We start from the raw sequence: 23,487 nt of genomic DNA on the forward strand, positions 1-23,487 counted from the left end.
CACGCTACTGGGTGTATTGGTGGACCCATTAAAGTCGGAGGCGACGGTGATTGAGGGTTAAGAGAATCCTGTTTTGGGGTATCCTTGCATGCAGGCTGTGACGCAGCAGCAGAAGTTGACGAACCATGGATGCAGCAAGGGTGACACTTGTAGCTATACTCCAACGTTGTGACAGCGTACAGGAAGACGCTGCACGATCCGTCAGTGCAAGGCGGGTAATGCCTTAGTTTCCTAGAAGCAAACACGTTGATCGTCAGCGTCGCTTCTCGCCGAGGCGAAAACTTGATTCTTCTGCGCATGCGCGCCTGAGCTAAATCGACGTCGTGAATGGCCACGCCGGAATCCACTTGACTTTGATTTCAGCGTCACGGCGAGGAGCGACGTCGAAGATCGGCCATTCACTTCTAGGAAACCAGGGTTTAAGGTGTCGATTGCCTCGCGGCGTTGCATGGGCCTTCGGCTAATTTCATTATCTTCTGTCGATCTTTTCCAAATACGCATCATAGTCGAGACATTACGCTCTACGCCCCCGTGTGTGCACTTATTTTTTAATACTAAGTCCACCCTCACGCATGCCCATCATGTGACCTCGTTCGAACTCCGATACTTGTTTGTATGACACTTTGCGTTTTCGGCGAGTCATATTGAGTACTAGAGAAGCATCTACCTTCGGCAGAAGATCACACACTGATTTCGAAGAGCCTTCACCGCTCTTTATACATAGAGTGCGTTCGACGAGCACGACCGGGAGCGACCGGTTAGTTAATCACGTGACAGCTAATGATCACGTGCCACAATCAACCAATCAACTGCTTAGAATAGTAACCGCTGCGGTACCGGTTGATCATAGAACGCCGCGGTTAGTAACTGGTTACTTACCGGTCGACCGGTGAGGTTCGTCGAACGCAACCATAGAGTCTACGTCGCAGTTTCGAGGACGTTTCTCGGTTCACACACGCACAACTTCTCAGTAACGCTAATCATTTGCATATCTTATCCTGCTATATATTTTTTGCAAATTTCCGTTAACTTGCATAATTCCGTCTTGATGTTGGCAATTTTCACAAACATTAGTGTCTATTGCGCCTCTCCTGAAACGACGCAACATTTCAAAACGGAAATCTCCTTAAAATATGAACGTTTATTGGAACCATTCGGCTGTTATGTCCAATGTCTACGCGAAAAATCGCCTAGCTGGGACCAATACGAAAGTCGGCGATAGAATTCGATGCGACGTATTCCCTCCAGGGTTATACTCATGCCGTTCGAAATTTCGATGCTCATTTTGACCAGTCAAGTGCACGGAATCGCACCCGATTCACCATAATTCGACACGTGACCGTGTTAAAAACGGTAGCGAAGTTAAATCCGAAGTGTGCGAGAGTTGAGCTGACAGAGATAAAAATCAGAATAAACTTATGTTGTTTCTGTACATTGGCGAATTTGCCATCGCGGTAACACGTCGAATCGTAACTTTTAATTTTATTCTTTTGGTTAGAAAGTCTTTGAATATTTTAACACAGTCTCTTAAACATAAATAGCTGCTTGCAGCGGCAGCCTCGTATTCTATGGTATCACGTAATGATGCTGTGTTATTTGGATACATCAGGGGGGCGTATGTAACTGTTGCAATTATTTTGGTCTTGATATATTGTTCATTCATTCTCTGTTGCATTTTCTTCTAATTCTAGAACTGTATCTACAGTTTTGTTATAATTTATCGTAAGGTACAATTTTGAATTTAAAAAACAAATCTTATATAATAATAATTGTAAAAGAAAATTCGCAATATAAATTGTTTCAGTCCGAAGCTTCGTTCCATCTCTACTTTTCATAAAGATAATTTACAGCGTATAACATTATGAAAAATTTTTTCTTATCAATTTGAAATGATGGGAATCAGTTATCTGGAAATTTTGTATTTGGATGAAATTTGATCACAGGTGGTTTTTCCTGAAAAAACGAAATTTTACACAAAAAACGTTTCATTAAATGTAAAGTTTGCTTGAGATAAGCCATGAAAAACTATGAATAAAATCAAACCGCAGACGATATGTAACTATGACTACGGAAATTTCGCTCTCTAAATAAGTATTAAAAACAACTGCCATTACGGTAACCTGAAGAATCAGAGCAACACCAAATTTGGTCAAGTGAGGATAGTAAGCAATTCGTAATTGCTCAAAAAATCAGTTGATGCATTTTTTTTAACTTGTAAAAAATAATGTAAAAATATGAAAATGTTGCAATGCTTATTAACAACTTAAAAAAACAGCTTACAAAAGCCGACATTAACACATTTAAGCACAAGCAATTCTACTACATACTTAATCTATTAAGTACTCCCCAGATAAAAAAATAATCATTCATATGGTACTCCAATGTTGAAGAGAGTATCGAGTAATGATTAAAATAAACTCTACAACTGAGTGAACATTTTTTATTTGCAAGTGGAAAACAAGAAGGTTTACAAAAAACTCAATTTATTTAGTTCAGGAAAAACCTTTATTTAAAATACAAAACTAATCACAATATTGAAAACATTTTTCACACTTTAGCCTTTGAAACTTTCGGCAGTTACAAGTAAATTTTTACACCGTTATAAGAAGCTGAAGTGCTTTTCTTGTGTTTAAACTATAAAGAGTTCAGGTGCGCTGTGCAGTCAGGTGGAATCTTACATAAGTAATTATGCACGGTATGATTGTTCCATTCATAACTTAATAAAATTTCATACCACAATAAAAACATCGTATATGTAACATTTTTTTTTTAATTTGCAGTTTTAACATATATCTCAGTTGTTGTGAGAAAAAATAAGCAAATGAATAGGTAATAAATAAATAAATACAAACTGAATACGAAAATAAATTTTAAAAAATTAACAAAAAAAAAGAAAAAAGAAACAAATAAAAAATAAAGCAAAAAAAATAACAAAGACTAAACAAAGACAAATTTAGTAAAAAAGGAAACAAATAAACAAAAATAAAATAAATAAGTGAACAAATATTTAATAAACGAACAAAAATAGAGCCTAAATAAAAACAAAGAAATTGAATAAAAAGGCAAAAATTAAGTGAAGAAATTAAAAGAGGTAGAATAAGCAAATTAAATTAATAAAAAAATTAAATGCACTACTTTGCTCAGGCTAAAAGCCTCACTTGATTCAACTTGGGTCGGCGGTTCCGGGTTGGAAAAAAAATATTTTTTGAAATATGAGTAGGCTGCTAAAAGACAATTTTAGCACAATTCCGGGAACATCAGCAATCGCTTTCCGGGAAAGCGCAACAAAAGTCTGCAAGAGATTGCGAAAATTTAGCTCCTCCTCTTCAACACCCCGGAAACAGGTATTCGTTCGGCATTGGTCAACTTATGCGTTGACGTAGAGCGAAGAGGATGACGGGATGCAGAGGCCAATGCGGAAATGGATCGATAAAATTAGGGATTTTATCATTGGAAATTTCCCCACGTAGGTACAGACTGGGAAATTTCGGACTGCAACCGAGAGTTTTAGAGGAAATATTCACATAAAATTTCCAGCTTAAAATGAAAATTCTACCTTATTTCCCATTTCAATCATCTCTGAATCTACTTTGACGACTTTTTCCGGCACGTCTTTACGTGCGTCATTTTCAAATAAAGTTACAAATGCTCCTCTTCAAAATCAATACCCACTAGGCTATATTATTTATTTTTAATTATAAAGTAAATACGAATGAAGTAAAGCCATTTTCAGTACTAGAGGCAGGGGCGTGCACAGAAATTTTGGGGCCCGTTAAGACTTTTACGGGCCCCCTCCACATTTTACCCCTATATTTCACCCCTCATTTGAAAAAAATATAGGGCATCCTTCAGGCTCGAAATTGCTTAAATACGAGGGGTTTCAGAAAGTAACGAAGATGATCAGATCAGAGCTTCCAAACGGTACCAGTGAATGGAGCTGGGTGTCCGCTAACAGGACAAAATGTCAGTTAGAAGATGGCTGCTGAGACAGAAACATGTCCTGCCAATGAAACAAGAAATCTGATAAGTTTTTTGCGTTGGGAGGTATTGAACCACCCTGCTTACGGTCCCGACCTCGCACCAAGTGATTTACATCTATTTGGATCTTAAAAGAGCCCCTTAAGAAGTTAGCCGTTCAGAACCGATGCTGCTGTTCAGCAAACCATCTTGACATGATTTCACATTCTTGACGATTTCTTCCATGTCGGACCTCCAAGTGTCACTTAAAACGTCCACAGAGATGGAAATCACTCAGTGCGAGGTCGGGATTGTATAAGATAGGATAAGATAAGAAGAAGACTGGGCGATTCAATACCTCCTAACGCAAAAATCCTCATCGCATTTCTTGTTTAATTGGCGGGACATGTGTCCGTTTTCTAACTGACATTTTGTCCTAGTACTGGACACTCAGCCACATCCACCGGCAGTTTGAAAGCTCTGATCATCTTCGTTATCTTCAGCGTGATTTTATTCACACAGAGAATCTACATTCCCATCAGAGCTCTTGTTACCTTACTTTTTGAAACCACTACGTTACTAAACTAATTAGTACTAACGTTACTAACTAATTACTAAAACTAATTAGAACTTGTAAAAGAAACATCAAACACTTCATAATAGTTCCTTTGAAAGAACAGAAAAACATTTCAAATACAGGATGATTCAAAAAAGAATGGTGGGGTTTCATACGACTATCGATTTTGGAATATTCAGTCTATAGTTCTAGATAGGAGCTTGAATGAACGAACGAGTTGTAAAGTTTCAATTGGCTACCTTATTGGCATCTTGAGAAGCACATTTTTTTAAACTCAACGCTCCCTCATCATTGGATAGGCAGTCAAGGAAGAGATGAGTTAGCACTATTTGATTGGCTCCCTAGGGCACCAAACGTAACACCAGGTGATTTTCTCCAGTGGGGATACGTGAAAGATATTTCGTAAGTGTAACCCCCCTCCCCCCTTTTTTTTACCTGTTAATCTTCATCGTATTGCTAAAACAATATCGTCTGTGACTGCGGAGATGTTACAACGTGCATGGCAGGAGTTAGAATACACCGTTACACATGTGTGATACCGTTCGGGTGTCTGTAGGAAGACACATCGAGCATCTGAGAATGATTAAGTATGTAAAAATAATTTAGTTTTTGCTGCACGTTTACTCTTAGAATTATTCCGCCACCTTTTTTTTTTTTTTTGACTCATCCTGTATTTACGCCTCTAGTAGGGGAGACCGGGGCAGGTTTTCCAACTTTTTTTGTTTCATATTTTTTTAATTTTTTATTCAATCATTTTGTTAAGTTTTGATTACGCCTTGAACTATTGTACTTTAGGGTAAGTATTAACATTACTAAAACATAAAATATTAAAAAAAACTCAAAGAAATTAATATATATTTGCTATCAAGTCACGTTAGAAAACCAATCCCGTAGCCGGGGCACATTTTCTAACACACAAAATTGGGTCGGAGCAAGTTTTCCAATTAGTTTAAATGGTTTATAATAAAGGTAAAATAAACATGGAGTACAACGTAAAATTTATATTCTAATTCATTAGTAAGTACAATGGTACATTCTTAATAATTGATTACATTAAAATGCATTATATTGGGTTGTTCGGAAAGTAATTTCGTTTTTTCCCGTCAGAGGACTTAATTACGTTTTTTCGAAACCAACTTCACACTTAAGCCGCATAACCATTATATGTCTTGAGAGCTGATATTGCAAGGCTTGTGTGTGAAAAAGTTCTATTAATTATACGCAGTAGTTTTTGGTTGGTGCCCTTTTAAATATGGAGAGCAATAAGCAGCATTTTCGTCATATTTTACTTTTTTACTTCAGAAAAGTTAAAAATGCTGTCCAAGCGAGAAAAAAATGGACGGATGTGTATGGAGAAGGCGTGTTAACAGTACGCCAGTGCCAGAACTGGTTTGCAAAATTTCGATCCGGCAATTTTGATGTCGAAGATGCACCACGGTCTGGAAGGCCGGTCGAAGCTGACAAAGATGCGATAAAGGCATTAGTTGATGCAAATCGGCGAATAACCACACGAGAGATCGGTGAGAGATTAAATTTGTCGATATCGACTGTTTATGGCCATTTGAAAGGTATGGGCTTAACCTCGAAGCTCGATGTGTGAGTGCCCCATGTCCTTACGGAGCAAAATTTGTGTCGTCGCGTTGACGCGTGTGATTCGCTCCTCAAACGTCAAGAAAATGATCCATTTTTGAATCGGATTATTACTGGGGACGAAAAATGGGTTGTATACAACAATGTTAAACGCAAGAGGTCATGGAGCAGAAAAGATGAACCGGCTCAAAGCGTGTCAAAAGCCAACATTCACCAAAAAAAGGTGATGCTCTCCGTTTGGTGGGATGTCAAAGGAATCGTTTTTTTTTTTTTTTTTTTTGAGCTTTTGCCGGACAATACAACGATTAATTCAGAAGTCTATTGTCATCAGCTGGACAAATTGAATGATTCACTTAAAGAGAAGAGGCCCGAATTAATCAACAGGAAGGGTGTAGTGTTCCACCAGGATAATGCGAGACCTCACACAAGTTTGGTCACTCGCCAAAAACTTTTACAGCTTCAGTGGGACGTACTGCAACATCCACCATATTCTCCAGATCTGGCGCCTTCCAACTACTATTTGTTCCGGTCCCTGCAAAATTTTTTGGATGGCAAAACCTTTACCTCAAATGAAGATGTCAAAAACCACCTAAACCAGTTTTTTGCCAGCAAGGACCAAAACTTTTATGATAGGGGAATTATGTTACTGCCAGAAAGATCGCAAAAGGTGTTGGACCAGAATGGCCAATATATAATTTAATAAAATATTTATTCATTATACGAAAACTGTCTTTCATGTTCCCCAAAAAAAACGAAATGACTTTCCGAACAACCCAATAACAATAATCAAAGTTGTCACGGCCATCTTCCATATATCACTGTGACAGTTAATGCAAACAAAAAACCAAAGAGTCTTCTTTTTTGACGCACGCGACGTGAGCCCATTTCTTGCAAAGAATACACTGGATCCACTTTTCTTTTGGCTTTGAGTAAGAAAAGGTGTCAAAGCAATATAGGCAAACACAATCTTCATCTTCTTCCTCACTTGATACACTGGCATATTTAGTTTTATTTTTCTTAAGCCAGCGAAATGTCTTCTTCTCCTTTTTTTCATCAACAAATAGCTAAAGCTTCACAGTTTTCTTTCCTTTTTCATTTTTTCAAAATGACCGTGTTGGACTTTTTCTTTTGCTTCTTGCTCTGTTTGAAGAGCGTTTTTGATAGGAGTATCCGTTACAATGGCGAATTTTCGTTTTTTCCTCCCCTTGCCTGTGCCTTTCCTCGGGGCACCCTTTTCAAATGGTCTGATTTCTTTGGGGAATGGAAAAGACTGTTGAGGCAAAGAACCAGCTATCGGCGAGCGAGATGGTTGTGAGTTAGGCTCACCTTGGATGTCCTTAGATGTAGAAGGAACACCTTCTGGTAACCCTAATTGTGGTTGACATGGTTCATTGAGAATAAATGAAAATGAACTGGCTGGACGATTGTCAGAAGTGTTAGTAGTTGAGCCTACATTGTTTACTTCGTCAGGAACCGATCTGTCTGTGAACAAACAGATGGGGACAAGCCTTCAGTTGAGACCATTTCAACTGCACGAACTCGTGCTGACGGTACATCAACTTTGGGCATTTCGGTTGTAGAAACTTCGGCTTGATGTACTTCGGCCTGTGGCATTCCGACTTCAGGGCCATCAGCTTGAGGCACTTCGGCTTGTGGTAATTCGGTTTGAGGCACTTCGGCTTGTTGAACTTCGGCCTGAGGCACTTCGACTTGAGGTACATCAGTTGGAGCCAACTGAACATTAATGAACTTGTGGCGGCAGTTATTTAATGTTTTCGTATTAATATTAAAGTCTATAGAAGCTTTCCTAACACTACATCCATTTCTTATTGCTGCAAAGCGCTGCATTTATTTGCACTTGCGTGCAATTAGTTCCCTCGGTCTGACTTCTTACGGTAATTGCGCATCATTTTCTGCCCATCTGATATATCACATTGGAGAATGAAATTTAGTTTCGGACATGACTTGATACTATTAAAAACAAAAATCAGATCATTTAAGTAGTTATCCAAAATTTAATTTTAAATATTTATAATTGTGGTTTTATGCAGTAATTATAAACTGTATTGGCTAAAAATATAGAGTTAAACGGTAAAAAAAAAAAACATAAAAAACATTCATGGAGAGCCCAGGGCACATTTTCAAATTAGAAAATGTGCCCCGTATTGAATTGGAATACGTGCCCCAACGCCATATTTTTTTTTTTTTTTTGTAATATTTAACTATGAAAATGAAAACTATTTGCCAAAGCAATCACGCCATCAGAACCGTAATGAAATATAGTTTAAAGTTATGTCCTGACAATGAAACAAAAACAGTATCATACATGTTTTTTTTTAATGAAAAGTAAATTCTTGCAAAGTTACTCACCAGAAGAAAAACCGCAAAAGTTGTCGTCTCATCAAGACAAAGCCAGCTGATGAACTGAGGATCACGTGGAAGGCGTGCGTAGTGCTGCAGTTTCACACTGTCCGGTAAGCGTCGCTACCTAGCGAGAAACACTTAAAACTATGGCGCGTTGGAACACCTGCCCCTATAGAATATCTGTCCCGGTTGCAAATATCGGCTATTTTAAGGCTGGTTGTTTGGGAATATCGCAAAACATCATTAAACTGATACAAATTCAATTTTTCGTCAAATTTGTCGGTTACGTCAGATTCATTGACGAGAAACCTTACTTGGCAATCGTTTTAAAGGTACAAAAATGGTTTGGTGTTAGTATGGCGTGGTAGAGAACACTTTTCACAAGAGGGAAATGCGGAAGCTGATGCTTTTCCTAGTTTTTAGCATTGTATTCGTTCCATGGACCGTTTACCACAAAGTTTGATGGAGGAAAAGGAAGCCATTTGCATGGCGTCTCAAGTGATTTCTTGGAGTGAGAGTTTCGATAACTGTTGTTTCGTCTGACTCGAAATCTGTAATTCAAGCTGTCATCTCTGAAGCCTACTGTGCATAGTAAATTTAAGTATGTTGCAAACCTTAGGTAAAAAGAAAAAATGTGGTTTTATACTGGGTTCCGTCTCACTGTGGAATATTTGGCAGTGAAATGGTTGATTTTCTAGCAGAAAAGGGAACCAAAATAAACAACAAATTTCACGGGATCCTGTCTCTTTATTCCACAATTGCGCGTCTATTAAAACAAAGAATGCATGATGACTTTCGATCCAGGCAGGCTCATCAAATTAAAGATAAAAACTGGATAGAAGGTCATTGGGCGAATCCCTGCTCCTAGGAGATATGCTGTAGCAGCTTTTCGTCTATATGTCGTAGTCGCAAAGTTTTTCAAGTGGATCAATAACTCTGGGGCTGCTGGACCACGGATTACTCGGCTTCTGGTCTGGTTAGTTATGCAAATTTTATGACTAGTAACTAATAGTAAATGAAACTTTTTTTTATAACTTTCATTGGAAATACCAAGGAATTTCTTATTCGTATTAGGAAGTTTGAATTTTAATATCCGTGTGATATGGGCAAAATTATGAGGACAATTAGATTTGCGTGTTCTAAGCAAAATTCGCATGTTCTTTGTTCTGCTAACTGCACTACATAACCAGGCCCGACGAGAGGCCATGTCAGCCTAGTCGGAAATTAGGGGCCCGGGACTTGGGGGGCCCTGGCGTCACTGGCGCAAAAAAAAGAAAAAAAAGAAGGAAAGGAAAAAAAGAAAGGAAGAAAGAAATAGAGGGGGGGACACCGAATAAGAGGAAACGTAAAGATTAAGTAAAGTTTACTCTTTCGGTATTAATTGTAGTTGCACTTAAAATAGAGTTAATGGTTTTCTAGTAAGCAGTTTTGATCCCCCTTTTTTCCCCTCTTCTTTTCTTTTCTTCTTTCTTTTTTTGGGGGGTGCGAGGGGCCCGGCGACATAACTGACAAGGGGCCCGCCTTGACTCTCAGCGGCCCTGTATATAACTGTACAATAAATGCTTAGTAAGCGATTGGGGAAGTCACACCCAATTTTTAGTCATACCACTAAGTACAAAACTTAAAAATTTGAGAAAAGAAAAGTAGTTGCTTGAAAAAATTCGCAGCGTACTACACGTCAAATTGCAACTAACTTGAATAGATAGAGATCGGTCATTTAGAGCTTTCTCAAAAATTCCGGTAAATAAGGTCGATGGAAAGACGAAAAGGTAGGAAATCTTGTGTATCTGTGTGTGTGAAACTAATGATGATAAGACGAACTTGCTGTAAAAAACAAGCATCAAGAGATATTAGATGGAAATTCAAGTTTCGATGCAGTTCGATGCATCTTTTTTACAAAAAGAGAAAAAGTTTCATTACGTGAAATGTCATGACAGACTCTTATAAAAGTTCATAACAGAACAAGGGTTGAGCGAGCCAAAAATGCGTTGTTCTGGGTAAAAAGTGGTAATGTAATGTTTTCCGATGAGAAAAAGTTCAATTAGGATGGGCTAGATAGATATGCTACTTCTGGAACGATCTCTTTGAAGGGAAAAAAAAATCTCAAAGCGTACATTTTGGAGGCGGCTCAGTAATGGTCTGAGAAAGTTTCGCAACGAACGGAAACTGTACCAATATTTATTGTGCAGGGCAGAATGAATTCTGAGAGCAATGCTGATGTACTAAGCAACATTATTTTACCCAAAATCACCGTTAATTACGAGTTTAAACCATTTGTTCCAGCAGAATAGTGCCTAATTATGTTTTCAAACCTCAAAATCATTTCTTGATGCTTTTTTTGTGAAATTACTGTACTGGTCGGACAAAAGGCTGGATCTTCGTTTAACGGAAACTTAGTGAGGCATTCTGGCACCCTAAGTATGAAAAAATGGTATTCAGTATCAAAACAAGCAAGAACTCATTTTCTCTATCAAAAAGGCCAGGATAAAAGTTCTTCAACTTCCATGACATCAGGACTGATAAAAAAAGGGGGAGCTTATTGATTACTGAGGTTTTTCAGGGAAAAGTGCTCGCTATCCGTATAATTTTGTCCAGTTTTTAACAATGATATTTTTTATTAAATCACGAACATATATATATATATATATATATATATATATTTCATATTTTCCAATGTTTTGCATTCCACAATGATTTCTTGCATAAAAAGGCATTTTGTGCATTAATTTGGTTGCATTCTTTCAGAAATATTTTTTTCTCTGTGTAATTTTTCTGCTGTCCTTATAATTCTGACCATCACTGAATGATATGACCTTATTAACTTCCTACTTGTTTTTACATTCTATATTTTCCATTTTTACAAATTTTCAATTTTACCGTTTTACATTTTATATTTTTACATTTCCCTCTCTTCGAGTGTTTGTCTTGAGCGCGCTATCTATGTTAGCTCTAGTCAATGAATGTTTGTCTGGATTCAGTTCAATAGCTACTACTAAAAATACAGTAATAATAATAGAAAAAAAGAGCTATTTTGATGATCTTGGCGCTAGCAATAAAAAAAGTTTTGGTGAAATATATCGCAAGATTTACCCTCGAGCCTGAAAACAATATCGATTGAACAGGATGGCGCAGAGTACCGTTTTAACACAGTTACTTCAACCAATGCAGATGACCCAACAGTAGGATCAAAACAAGTTCAAGATTTTAGCAGCTCTTTAAATATTTCGAAACCCTTTTTACCTCGACACTCCCGAAATAATGATACTTACCAGACTTATTAAAAAAGTGCGTTTCATCGCTGAACGATTCGCAGTTCCAGAGCTTCAATATGCCACATTGTGGTGATTTAAGAATTTCAAAGAGGTAAAACATGTCAATTTTACGCGGACAAGGCAGATGTCCCGTTGGACAGGCCATATCCCTTCGTAAGTGGGTGGGTCTGTTTTACCTCTTTCATCACCATTGGCCAAAGACTGCAGCGCCTCTTACAGTTTATTTGAATTGCAAATAACCGACTCCTCCTTTCGCTCGGGCCGGATCGTTCATTGCGTTACTTACTTATGGTAAAAAATTGGTTCTCCATTTCACAATACAGTAAAACCTGTCTACAACGATCCTGTTGGGACCTAAAAAAATATCGCATCTGACATTTTGCTGGGGTCAAAAAAAAAAGTTATAGACAGGTTATCGTTATAGACAGCATCGTTATACACAGGTTTCCCTGTAATAAAGCTCAGTGAAGGAAATTACATGGCAAAGAAGTAATAATAAGGGGGATACAACGAATTTATAGCAGTTTAAGACTAACAGTTTTCTAGTTGGCGAGATTCTATAACTGTGTAACAACCCTAGTGTTTGTCGTCATGTCTAGTTAAAGTTACACGAGAATGCTTTTTTTAGCAATATATTATTCTATCTTCTTAATAGACTTTTAAATGAAATAATTTATTAGAGAAGATTAAAAGTTTTATTAAAAGTTGATATTCCACTAAATAAATGTATCACGCAATTAAAAGTCCCATGGAAATGTAAAATGATAACATGAAGGGTAAAAATGGCGACGACGAGAATGCTATTTTTGTTTACGTCAAGGGAGTAAGTAAATAGGTCGCTACGCACCACTGTATCCATATTTTATACTCCTGCCGAAATGTGATGTCAATGCACTATGTCATTTAAACCACAGCAGACAACGCGTTCTTAGGAATATTTCCATAACTGGGAGTTCGGCTATCTTCATCCACTGGCGTCAAATTTTTGGCACTAATGCCTGTGTGAAAAATATTTTTCCTTTGCGTATGTAAACCAAACATAGAGATATAATCGAATATGGGTACTACAAAGCATTAGAGACTAAAGGGCTACCAAAATAAAATCAACAACGCTAAAAATTGGACAACAGCTTAAAACTCCCAATTAGCGAAATATTCCCCAGCTCTTACTTGCAACGCAACGGAACAACCACTCAAGAACACAGCCCAGAATAAATAACACGGTATTATCTTTATTTGCGAAACGAAAATTTGTCAAGAACACAACGTCATACTCACTTACACAGATGTCTACTTACATGGATATCTAATAACAACATAAATACTTAACATAGATGTCTACTTACAGTGTGCTACAGATGCTCATACCTGCCAACAATATACGGGGGAAAAACACAGTAGACGATTGTGATGCCACCCTTAATATTAACATTGTTATTTTGGGGGAAACGAGGGTTCCTTACTATCCCTCAAAGTACAAGCACATAGACTCCAAACTTCTGAAGTCTCCCGAAAATTCCACTAATGTTAGCAGGCATATGTGACCACGGGTGCAGAACATGTCCGATCCAGCGATCTAGGATCGGAGGAAATTTGAACCATTTGGGGAAATTTTGCAGATTTGGTTTTTTAAAAAGAAAAATTCCATTTTTTTTTCTGAAAGTGTCATTTGAATGCGTTTTCTTTTGCAGCACCACTATATTTTCTATATATTATATTTATTTTACATTTTCATCAACTATTTGTTGGATAGAAATTCACATTTATTAAAAAATATTAGGACTCGACCGATTCATCGGCGCCGATGTTTCAACAATTTAGCCATCGGCATCGGCGGCCGATGCTAACTTGCAGGAAACATCGGCCCATCGGCCATAAAATACATTGAAAAGCCGATGGAATTGGCCGATGTTTTTGAAAAAAAAAAAAAAAAGTACCTTTGCTGTTTTACTTTTTAATACAAAGTAAAGAGAGTTATTGTTTTCATATAAAATTGTTTACTTAATTTTCAGTATGAATTTCTATATTAGTCACACCTGAAAGAGTTTTTAATACTGCATTCAGATACCAAACAAATTAATTATTGCGTTGTTTCTTGCAGCTGGATGTACGTATATATCTCTCATAAGTCATAACTCAAAGATGGTAAGCTGTAGAAGGTTCAATTTTCATATGTGGGGTGTGCGTACGTTCCAGTTACGCACTTCCTTTTTTGTTTTCGATCGAGTGTTCTAAAAAGTCGGTTTACTCATTTTTTGTAGCTATTAATTACTTATTTCAATGCAAAACTAATCTAGCGTCTCAGACTGATAATCATGTAGTGATATATTGCCGAATTGGAGATCATGGAAACAAATATGAGATGGCGAAACCGGTTTCCGTGTCATTTTGGTAGATTCCTGTTGAATCGCGGGAATTTTTAATTTTTCAATACTTGTAATATGAATCACAGTAATGCAGTCTTTTCTGTATCGCTTCGGCGGAGTTAGAAGTTTAGGGCCCGTCGAAATACATTTTGGGGCCCTATTTCTCTATCACAGAAGTTGTAAAACATTTATCATAAGCATTTTTGTAACTCCTATGCCCCTATGGTTATGGGGCAACATTTGCTATGTTTTAAACCCGTCACTGCACGTCAAAACAAACTCGGGTGCAAGTTTTAAAAGGTTTTTTCTGATCCATGTTTATGACTATTTTGAACTCTATTTTTTACGACTATTTTTTGAATTTCCGAGAACACTTGCGTGCCCCTCCTCCCACTCCCTCAATTTCTGAAATTAAACTCTAGTTATACTTCTGAACTCTTTAAATTAACACCAACATAATTTAATGTTTTTTTAACTATTTTTAGTGAACCTAAATCTATACATTATTACAATATTACTGAAATCTTAGTTATATGTTCAATTAAAAAAACAAACAAACAAACAAACCAATTGGTTATTAAACAGTCTCTTTGTTTTTCGTCCTTTTTTTTTTTTTTTTTTTGGCTGTTCTTTCTCTTTCATCATACAGCATTCAAAAAAAGGAGAAGCATAACTACACCCTATACATATTGTACGTAGTACGATCCAAAAGTTCGGGGACAAGCTGTATAGAACCTTACCCAGAATAATTCACATTACCGAAACACATCCACCTTTAAAAGGTCACCTTGAGGGACTATGTACTTCTGCCAGTGATCATATAACTTTTGGAGACACTCCTGAAAGCCATTTTTCGCAACCTTCTGTGATGAAGCTTTATCTTCTCCTGACGGAAGAAAGCGGTGCCTATACAAATGTGTTTATGCTGGGAACAGGTAAAAGTCACTCGGAGCTAAGTCCGACGAAACGTTATGTTATTTGTTTGTCATACCAGAGTATCGACCAATCGAACCGTGCATCCTCAACATGAAAGTCGCCTTCTTCCCCACGATGAAGTTAAAAGCAGCTGCGCAAGAGGCCTTACAGGAGGTTGCATAAAATGTCTTCCAGGAGTGCTTCTAAAAGCTATACGAACGTTGGCAGAAGTGCATAGTCGTCCGAGGTGACCATTTTGTAGATAGATGTGCTTCGGTAATGTGAACTATTCAGAGTAATGTTTTATACAACTTGTCTTCGAACTTTTAGATCATACTACGTACGTATGTGTTTTCAACTTAATGTTTCATAACGTTTTTGAGTGACGCAATTTTACACGCATGATGTCATCACAAGAGAATTTGCGATAATTAACTGAGGAAGCGTTCAAAATGGACATTTCGGTCACCTATATGTTCTTAAGTACATATGCACATGTACAAATGTGCCGGAAAACTTGTGAAATTTAAATTCGGTGATCGTAAAATAGAAATTTAGGTCGAAATCTGATTTTTTTTTTTTTGTGATTATACGATTCCTTATTCGTAGAAAGAAAGTAAAATAAAATGAATCAACGATCCTTTAAATCCCTGATAATCTTATCAATTTATTTCTGTTTGATTTTTTTTTTTTTTTTTTTTTTTGCCATCGGCCGACGGCATCGGCCATCGGCCATCGGCCATCGGCAATCGGCCATTTGGAGGAAAACAATCGGCCATCGGCCGTCTTTGAACAATCGGCCAACAATCGGCATCGGCCCATCGGCCAAAAAATGCCATCGGTCGAGCCCTAAAAAATATTACATGTAATTACTTAATTTACTTTTTAAATATCGAGTTCTACAAGCCATTAGTTCATTCTATTAGTTTTAAAGATGCAATTGCTTTTTTTTTCCAAAAATTATCTCTATCTATAATAATAGGAATGAATTTTTATCTGAAACATAAAGCATATTGTAAAATTTGGGGGAAACTTTCATATAGATTGGGGAAAATGTTGGTGTTAAAAACATTTTCTGCACCCCTGTATGTGACTAGATAAGTTAGTTTAACCATTTGACTGCTATGGGCGCATACTTGCTTCCAGCAAAAACGATCGGTGCACTTATGTGCACCGATAGTTTAACGCACGAAGAGCACATATGTGAGCTTTCGGTAAAACTATCAAACTATAGCGTTTTTAAATTTTTAGTCTGTTGTAAAACGTATTGTTGTGAATAAACAATATACTTTGAAAAAAGAAATACCCGTTTTGGAGTGAATAAAGTAACTGTCATTGGGCAGTGCACTATATTATAATGTGTGAATATGTCACCGATAAGACCCATATTGAGCAAAATGTATTTTGTCTCCAGCGATTATTACTGCCGACCGCAGTAATTCCCACTCAGAGACGTGTGATCACCAGGAAAACACAGGAATAGTGCAATAACGAAAAAAGTTGAAATGTGTAGCAATAGAAAGATTTTTGATGCAAAAAAAAGAAAGAAAAAATTGCCCTCGTGTCCCCGTTATCGAGACATAAAGCCTTAAAGTTTTAAGAAAAGCGCCAAATTTAAAGACTTGGCAGCAGATTGAAATCCCCCCCCCCCCAATTTCACCGTCTGCATGCAGCAGGACATCCATCTGCAAAGCGTGTAAAAGATATCTTCCATTACTCACCAAAACTCACTAAATTTGGACACATTTCTCAAAATTTCTGCAGATTTTACGACTTTGTATTTTGATAAGGAGGACATGAGGGCAAAGAATTTATGAGTCTAGAAAAAACATGTTTCACTACGCACTTTCAATTATTACTACTTTAAACTAGAGATGGAACGAAGTGCAATTCGACCGAAGCGCCGAATGTCGAAGCTTCGGCAGCTTTGTACGTTGAGTTTTAGCATTTAAATGCACAATAAATGCATACAACATCATGTAACTGTCCATATACTTTACTCCTCTTAATCGTTTCAACATGTCCAGCTTCTGTGCTTTTCTTAATTGATATATATCACCACTTTAGATTTTACTTTTGCTTTGAATTGGTAGTACCAAAAAAACGTGTTTCTAATTTTTCATTAGAATAAGTAATATAAAGCATTATTACGAATTTTTAAGGCATGGTCTACAAATAAGTTAATGTTTATAACAACCAGTTGATACGATCAAATATTACATCATAGAATTATCCAGAAATAAAGTACCTACTATATTTAGATAATGTGTTAGCATGAATGTTAATATCTAAACATTTTTAATGCAAAATGTTTCAATTTTTGATGACTTTGTAAAAGTAATATCATGCACTCTTTCCTACTAGTTTATCATTTCGTATTTATTTTTACAGAAGGATTTAACAATGTTACAAATTAAAATATGTTAGCCGATTAATGCATCTGTTTAAAAAACTGAAATATTGTACCTACCTATAACTATTTTAATTAAAAAAAAAACAATTTTAAAACAAATTATGTTCTTAAGAATGCCCATTAGTCGCATTACCGCCCTTCTATTACATATCGATATAAATAATATCAGCATCACTATCACTATTGTTATAAGTTTCAAAGCTAGAAACATTTGAAGAATGTTTAATGAAGTACGTTTATATAGCTTCATTTTAAAACTAAAACGTTTTTTATTTAAAAAATTTTGAACTAAATATAACGTACTGTAACTTTCAATAGAATACACTGCTAACAGATGTTTTTTTTTTTTTTTTTTTAATTATGTTGTTGAATGAATTCTGGCTTCAAGGGCTCAATCTTCAATACACACAAATTTTATAATTAAATATACATTTCTGTTACGATTTATCATAAGGTACAATTTTGAATTTAAAAGACAATATCTAATGTTACATAATAATTGCAAAAGAAAATTCGCAACATATATTGTTTCAGGCCGAAGCTTCGTTCCATCTCTACTTTAAACCTTTATCATTATAACATTATTGTACATTGTATGGTCTCCGGGTCAGATCTACCAAAGCTTTCGTCGGATTTGACAAAATGGCTTCGTGAAAACGCTCCACGTAAACTTTTTGTCGAACTGACGAAAATTTTGTAAGATTTGAGAATGAGTTTCTGACCCAGCAAGGAAAGAATCACTGTAAAAGACGAAATTTTTCCCACGGTTGAAAAATCACCGAAGGGTGTTAGCACTCAAAAGGTTAAAAAAAATTGAATCAACAAGAAAATACTGAACTTTCTTTCACATGATGAGAAGAAACACAAAAACATTTGCAGCAGTCAACCAGTCGCATAAGAGAAGTTGATATTGTATTAATTCCAGAAAATCTTCTGGAAAGGTACAAATATATATACAAGGTGAGATGAACATTCTCTTGAGACTAGCAGCATATGATTTAGTGGTACATATTAATCAGGACTTAACATATGCATGGGAGTTCACGGAAGCTCAGCCCCCGGGCGTCAATGTCAATTGATTAATAATCAGGCCGTCATTTGAATGGCAGAATATGGAAGTTCAGCTCTTGGCCTTCAATGTGCATGGAAATAAAACCTAATGATTTTGCGAACAGTATGTTTTTGCTAACACGATTTTTGGAAAAAAGGAATCATTTTCAGTGTCATGTGATCTTGAACATATCAGGCGAAATCAAAGCAATTTGAGCATGAAAACACAGTCTGGAAAAGAGTCCTTTTTTTGGAAACTAAGCTCCAATAACAGTACAGGACGAATGATACAGGAAGCATTTATGTAAAACGTATCTTTCGACTCTACTTGAATAAAATTTGATTTTTATCAGAGAATCAACGAAGAACATCCATTGGTAGACTTATAAGAGTAGCATCTGTACTTTTCAAGAAGACACCTACATTGAGGATCGGTGGCGTAGCGCAGAGGGGGAATAGGAGGGCATAACCTCATAATAAACTAAACAATAAGATGTACATATGAGTGTGTACCCGTATTTATGTACCCGTATTTATAGATAGCCAACTCAATCAAGCCCCAATCAACCTAACTGTCCAATTATCAGAACATTCACATGAATGATTTTTTTAAATTATATATTTAGTGTTAAATGTGATTAGCATTCTGTCAGCTGAATTAAATTCCTCGAACAGTTTCGCATCGTCAGAGCTCACGAACCGCCATCTAGTGGTGTCAAAATTTTATAGGTGGCATTGCTGTCCACGCGTTATTGGTGGAACATGGAAAGAGTGGATACCAATTATGAAAATCGCAGTTAGTCTGCAAACGACTGACACATATGAAGACTCAGCGGGGAAAAAAAAGATTAAATTTTATAAACATTTACCGTTCTGTAATTTCTGAAGTAAAATTATCTATTTAAACCATTTAAGTTAGCACCCCGTTAGCACCCCTTACGTTGTTGTCAAATGATCCGAGTTTTCGCTTCTTTGAAGTAGGGTTCCGACAGATTTGGATCATCGGCGATCTACTGCAAGTTATAAGAGACCCTCCTCCCCTCTCCAGGAAAAAAAATATGTCACAACGTTACTATCGAAAAACTTCTTCAGCGCAGGTCGATTTTGAAGGGCGCGAAATAACAGAATCGTCTACGCAACGATGGATGACCGAAGCATTATTCGTCTAAGCATCCCTCGTGAAAGGATGGACCATCTGGGCCGACTGTCCAAAGTCGTTTCGCAGACCAATTTTGTCATTGGTTTGATTTTCCTTCCGGCAGATCCACCGGATCCAGTGCACGCACAAACACGCCAGAGATAAGATCAAACACAACAGCACATAAATCTCTACGATCGGGCAGATCACTTCCCAGCTGTCCTTCGGTAATGGTTGAGGGATGTGGCTCGAGATCACGGTGCTGTTGACATTCCGAGTGGTGGCATTCCTCGATACTTCCAAGGGTTGAGTCCGAAAAAAGCTAAAGACCATGTAGGAAGTGCTGATATCCCGAGTGGTGGCTTTCTTCGACACTTCCAAGGATGATGTCTGAGAGTTGCTGAAGACCATGGTGCTATTGACATCACTAGGGGTGACATTCCTCGACAGTTCCAAGGGTGGCATCAGAGAGTTGCTGAAGTCCACGGTAGTGTTGATATCCCAAGTGGTGGCATTCTTCGCCCCTTCCAAGGGTGAGGATTCCAATGGTGGCATCTGAGAGTTATTGAAGACAATGGTAGTGTTGACATCTTCAGTGGTGGCTCTTCTCGACCTTTTCCAGGTCGGCCTTTGAGAGTTGCTGAAGACCGCGGTGGCGTTGTCATCTCGAGTGGTGGCATTCTTCGACCCTCCGAAGAGTGTGGATTCCAATGCCGACATCTGAGAGTTGCTGAAGACAATGGTGGTGTTGACATCCCCAGCGGTGGCATTCCTCGACCTTTTCCGGGGTGGTGGTATTTGAGCATTGCTGAAGATCGCAGGTGCATTGATATCTCGCGTGGTGGCATTCTTCGACTCTTCAAAAGGTGGGGATTCTAACGGTGGGATCTGAGAGTTGCTCAAAACAATGGTGGTGTTGACATCCCCAGCGGTGGCATTTCTCGACCTTTTCCAGAGTGGAGGCATTTGAGAGTTGGTGAAGATCGCGGGGGCGTTGCCACTTCGAGTGGTGGCATTCTTCGATTCTTCCCAGATATGTCGACAAGGTTCGCGGAAAAAGGCGAGTAAGAGGATGCAACTGAATATGGTCAGAGAGCTCAGCATTGTTAAGAACCACATTTCTGCCATTTCTTTTTTACCGTATTCGCTAACGAATTTTTCTCGCGTGGCAGTCATCTCGAACACGTCCGCTGCCCTCAGAGCAAAGATGATAGAATGCGGAAACGGATCGATCGGTATAGGGACTTAGGGAAGAAATGTCCCCACGTAAGATGGGACCAAAATAACTTCCGGAATCCCGAGAAAAAGCTCTGCGGGCACTTTCATCGAGAAAGAGTGTAACACTTTGCATTTCTTTTGGTCCCTTTTAACATAGCTGTGGGTAGCAAAATGGAGAAATTACGATTTGTTGAAATTTAACATTCTAATCCAATCTGCCAAATTCTATTTAAACAATTTAAAAAAAAATCAAATAAATGTTCAAAAATCAAAATAATGTATCGAAATGAAGTTGCTCCTGCGTATTAAAAAAGCTCAATACTGTAAAATAATTTTTAAATCTATTTAGAGCACTTTGTACTGACCCTCCCATTTTATTGATATCTATTACCCACACACCGGAAAAAAAATTATAATAGAACAAAATACTTGTGAAACAAGTTTTTATCATAATTTAAAAAGCACTTCATACTTTAACAACGAAGTACTTTACAAGCCACATGAGGATTTAAAAACGATTTAAAATACAGATACAGTCGAGCCCGCTTGTTGGAATATCGGATAATAGAATATCATGCTTAATACAATAAAATTTCAGTGCACTACACCGTTGATGCGTGTTATTTTTATCTCGAATAATTGAATATTCTGCTTATTGGAATAATTTTTCACGGCTAATTGCCTATTCCATTACGCGGGCTCGACTGCAGAAAGGAATGAAGCTTTTACTGGACACGTACATAAAAATCAACCGTTGCGAGTATTTACCAAAATAAAGTACCAAATTTACTACTTTATGTAATAAGTGTTTCGTATACAGTCCACAGATGGCGCGCTGCGCAAGCGTGTAACTCTCTAGAAGAAAGTAAAGTGTAAGTTCTAATATCAACGAGTGAGGCCGTCTTTTAGGTAATAGTCCTGGATCTGACAGCACTTCTGTAGGAAAGTTTGAGTAGGGAGAATTTTTTTCCAAAAATGCTTAGTAGGTGTCCTAGGAAGTATTTTGGACTCGGGTGGACATCCGCCACCTGGTCACTTCTCCTGCTATGACGTCATCAAAGATGGCGGCATCTCGATCACATAAATGCTCATATTTATTTTAATACTTGACTTTTCTGCGTAATTCTTGCACATTTTTATACTAATTTATATTAACTAGTTTACTTTTCAGTTACAGTGTTAAAGTTTTCCCGAAAACGCAGTTTTAAAAAAATTTATTTTATTTTTTTTTTATTTATTTTTTTTTAAATTCATTCTTTAAAATTATTTTTTCAACTGTCAGTCGTTGAATAACCGTATAAAATTATACTCAGAAACTATTTACGTAAAAAAATGTTTTTTTGCCATTTTCACCTGGTGTGACTAATCAATCAGAATGTTCATTAGTCGCTCCACTTAAGCGCGCCACTATAGGCGGGGCAGAGATAACATTCGAGCGCGTTGTTATTCTTTGAAGTAGTAAGTTAGCAGCCATTGAATTATATGATGTGTTATGAGTGAGACTGAGAGTGGTTTTTGAGATGATGAAACGCTGTTAATCTAAATGATTCTTTTGTTCGAGATTTATCGAAATAAAATTAAGAAATGGATATTATTAAATTGTCGAGAGTGTCAAAAGACAGCATAGGAGACCTTAAACCAGTTGAAAAGACTTGCATTATATGTAATAAAAGCAACAATAGTGTGATAAGTACAGAAAATGGTCGTGAAAAAATAAGGGTCATTGCGAAATGACGTAGTTACTAAGTGTTTGAACGCGTTAAGTGAGAAAGAGTTGTTGTACTACCATATGAATAATGCATGCTATAAGCAATACTGTCATAAGAAACCTCTTTTACAGCTTCAAAATGAGAAGGAAAAATCAAAAGGTGAAGATGGCAAGTTACTGATAAATTATTTACCAGTAACCTGTGACAAAAGTGTATACGCTATTGCACGCGAAGTGCAACTTAGCAATCCAGATAAATTTTCAAATGTTGTACTGGTGTTGGGTGCATTCCATATGGCTAAAATTGTGCTATGTTGTTTAGGTAAATATCTTCAAGGAAGTGGAATATCCAATGTGTTTATTGAATGTTCAGTCTTTGGAGTAAATGTGCTACAATCGATTTTACATGGAAAGAATTATGTGAGAGGTGTCAAGGGGATGTTCATGTTGGGAAAAACCATGTTCAGATTGCAGGCGAAATCTTTTTTGAAGAACGTTCCATTGAGTCCTGCGCTACAGAGTTTGAAAACTTACAGAACATTCAGCAGAATGTTTCTTTGGCTTGGGGAAAAAAAATTAGATCATATAGATGTAGATGGTAATGTGGAAAAACTCTTCTCAGACTTTGAGAGATTTGTCAGCCGAGGAAGGAAAATGTCAGAGCAATTTTTGTACTGGAACAATTTTATGAAACTCGTCCAACTTCTCAGAAATTTGATTCTTTCAGATTGACAAGGTCTTTGGGAATTACATTTAAATAAAGTGCAGAAACTTCAACCAGTATTTGCCGTATTTGACTGTGTCAACTATCAGCGATGGTTTTCTCTGTATTTAGAAGACATGAGGAGACTAACCAAGACAGCCCCAGAGGTGCATGAAATGTTCATGAAGGGGAACAAAGGTAATCCGTTTTATATGC

The 23,487-nt window shown here is 37.2% G+C and overlaps 1 protein-coding gene across 1 annotated transcript in view; it reads right to left on the reverse strand.

The window, feature by feature from the left end:
• Positions 1 to 23,487, reverse strand: part of LOC129219651 (C2 domain-containing protein 5-like) — a 155,925-nt gene that overhangs the window by 44,559 nt on the left and 87,879 nt on the right. The gene's annotated exons all lie outside the window — the stretch shown is intronic.

Source organism: Uloborus diversus, chromosome 4 (genome assembly GCF_026930045.1).
Source record: "Uloborus diversus isolate 005 chromosome 4, Udiv.v.3.1, whole genome shotgun sequence".
NCBI lineage: Eukaryota > Metazoa > Arthropoda > Arachnida > Araneae > Uloboridae > Uloborus > Uloborus diversus.